The sequence below is a fragment of the Saccopteryx bilineata genome, chromosome 4 (genome assembly GCF_036850765.1).
Source record: "Saccopteryx bilineata isolate mSacBil1 chromosome 4, mSacBil1_pri_phased_curated, whole genome shotgun sequence".
Lineage (NCBI taxonomy): Eukaryota > Metazoa > Chordata > Mammalia > Chiroptera > Emballonuridae > Saccopteryx > Saccopteryx bilineata.
In genome coordinates this window covers 284,354,525-284,357,481 of record NC_089493.1, presented here as the reverse complement: position 1 = coordinate 284,357,481, position 2,957 = coordinate 284,354,525, and the positions used below count along the sequence as shown (strand labels likewise).

Here is a 2,957-nt window from a genome sequence, read left to right as displayed (position 1 = left end):
ATGCTCAGGCCAATGATCCTGTGCTCAAGCCAGATGAGCCTGTGCTCAAGTCAGCAACCTCGGGGTTTTGAACCCAGGGAACTCAGTGCCCCAGGTCGCTGCTCTATCCACTGTGCCCCCACTGCAGTTTCTCTTTCATCTTGGGTTGGTAGGCTAACCCACTATTAAAGACTAAGGGAGTGGCACATTAAGAACTAAGCAAGAAATCTTTACATGAGAGTCAGAGCCCAGAACTAGAACATACAGATAGGTGTACTAGTTTAACAGGACTTACATTCAGCATGGGGTGCACCTTTGCATTTTCAACTCATTTTGGTTCCCTTTCTTTTAAAACCGGAAGCCTTCTTTGCTCTTGAGTCTGATGAAAGGGTGACGTAGGTTGCAATGTGATAGCGTGATCCACCCCCTACTCGAGAGAACAGGATCACTGAGATTTCTGTCACGATTTTGTTTCCATAGCTTTCTGTGTCTTTGGAGAGGACACCGTTCTTAGCATATGGTAAGACATTTTGCAAAAGGAGTTAATTCATATAAAGGTCTTAGAAGAGTAGCTGAATATCTGTCTAAAGCACCATATTGGTGTTTGCTGTGATCTTCAGTATTATTAGAATAGTAAATTGAGTGAATGGTTAGATCGAGTGAAGTGGAGGAGGTGAAGTGTTTGAGATCCAGTGGGAGTTGTGAGTTAGGTGTGTGTTGCCTGTTGTACGCCCTCCCCAGCCTCCTCATCCTGCTCTCTGTCCCAGAACAGTGAGGTCCAGGGTCCTCGGCTGGCCTTTTGGATCTGGCCAGTGGGGAGCACCCTGGCTAGGATCGGAGGGAAAGAGGTCAGGGCGTTTGTTCCCTGGGCTCCCTTTCTATGGGATTTTCTGTACCCCTCACCCAAAGGTCACTATCCCTTCTTTCAAAGCACCTGCTCTGAACAGTTCTCTGTTTCTGTCCTAACAACTTCCTCCCCTTGTTTTCTAAGATGCAGCGGTTAACCGTGGCTTTGTGGATGTTGGTCTCCGGCTGTGGTTCCACACCTGCCGTGCCTTTGTTACTAGTCCCTTTTCTAGATGAAGGGATAAGACTATACTTTCAGGGATCATTTCTATAGTTTGTTCTAGATGAAGGGATATTTCCCTGAATGACCTCAACTGGAGGGTGCCGTGTCTTTTCCACCGGGACCCTGTCAGGTTCACATCTAGCCTCGGCCATCCACTAGATCTGGGGCCTTGGCCAAGTTCCTTCACCTCTCTGGGGCTCCGTGTCTTCCTCTGCGGAAGAGGTGAGCCGGGGTCTCAGACTCGGGTGTCAGGGGCCAACAAGTGTCTCCAGCGAGTGTGTGGGGCCCGACTCCTCCTCTCGGTTCCCGCCAGGGCCAAGCAGGAAGGCAGGCCTGGGTGGCCGGATGTCTTGTCTTGTTGAGAGAATCCAGAAATCCAGCTCTTCTATGAAGTCTCTTAACTTCAAAACATTGGCAACTAGATATTCAAATAATTTTGAATTATTGGGCAGGCTGAATGCAGGTTTAAAGTTGATTGAGCTGACTAGGGGGAATACATAAGGGGCAATATCTCCCAATGGTTAGGAACTTCATCTCTAACGCCTGACTGCCTGACTTCGACAGAAGGCTCTGCGGCTTACTAGCTGGGTGACCTTGGACATTTTGCTTACCTTCTCTGAGCCTCAGTTTCTTTGTCTGCAACATAGGGAGAATGTCACACCAATGTCAGAGTTGTAATGGGGATTAACGGAGTTAATATTCGCCAAGGTTTGGAAGACTGGTACACAGACAGCACTGTGTAAATGTTGGTAAATAAAAATGAGTAAATGTGACAGGCCTGATATAATGCTGGCGTATCAGAGACTTTCAGTGTATGGGAGCTTCAGCAGATGAATTTCCAGAAGGTTTTAACTCCGGGAATATAAAGACAAATTTCTCCAACTTCTTGTGTATTATTAAGTTACCATGAACTCTCAAAATAATGGAAGCTTTTAATTTCATTTCTCCCTCCAGAACGGTCTATTTAATGCCACTTGCCTGGAGATAGCGTCTGACTTGAGAGGTCCTCATCAGGGTACACTGATACTCAGCCCCAAGATTGTTCTAATAAGCTTTATTGACTCGCTGAACCTTGGAGTTCTTTCTATTGACGTGCGGTGTAAATCATTCCATCTGACATTTGAGTGTCCTTTCTGAGGGACACGCCGGACCTCTCAGGGTGCCGAGCTCTGACGTTGCACGTCCCTGAGTGAAGCATGTAGCGGCTTCGATAGAGACATCACACACGCAGCTGTGTTTTAAACAAAAATTCAATTGGGGAAAGACTGTGAAATTGTGTTTTGGTGGGAAAAAAAATGTCTTCTAAAATACAGGAAAGGTATACATTTGAGTGAGATAATACCCATTTCCTCTGTCTTTAGCAATTATTAAAAGCCAAGAGCTCATTTTTTTTTTTTTATAATTGGTAACAGGAAAAGGACAGATAGTAATAGACAGCTTGCACTACCGAGAGGAGCATGTGACTTGGAATTCAGAAACTCTTTGTCACCAATTTATTCTTGAAAAGGGGGAGGACACACACCCTGCAGCTGAAATTTTCTAATACAATAGCCATTTAAGGAACCATCACGCCTTCCAGGAATTCAGTTTCTTGGCTACTGTTTCAGAAGCCCATCTGGACGCTCGTTCCCTTCCTCAGCCGCTCTGCCAATGTTTACTGAGCACCTGCTATGGGCCAGGCACCTGCTAGTACAAGGGATGCATCGGCACATGTGGCCGTGTCCCCAAGGAGCTCGTGATCAGCTTGGGGAGATATGCCCATTGATAACTATGACACAAGGCATTAAATGTTGCAACAGAGCAAGGGTATTGAACATTGGCTCTGTTGACATGTGGGGCTGGATCATTCTTCATTGTGGGGGCTGCCTGTGCCTTGTCGGATGTGGAACATCATCCCTGGCTTCCACCT

General features: G+C 46.5%; 1 pseudogene; it reads left to right on the top strand.

The window, feature by feature from the left end:
• The first annotated feature begins 1,068 nt into the window (after nucleotides 1-1,068).
• Nucleotides 1,069-1,148, top strand: LOC136336849 (small nucleolar RNA U3; annotated as a pseudogene).
• The last annotated feature ends 1,809 nt before the right edge of the window (nucleotides 1,149-2,957 follow it).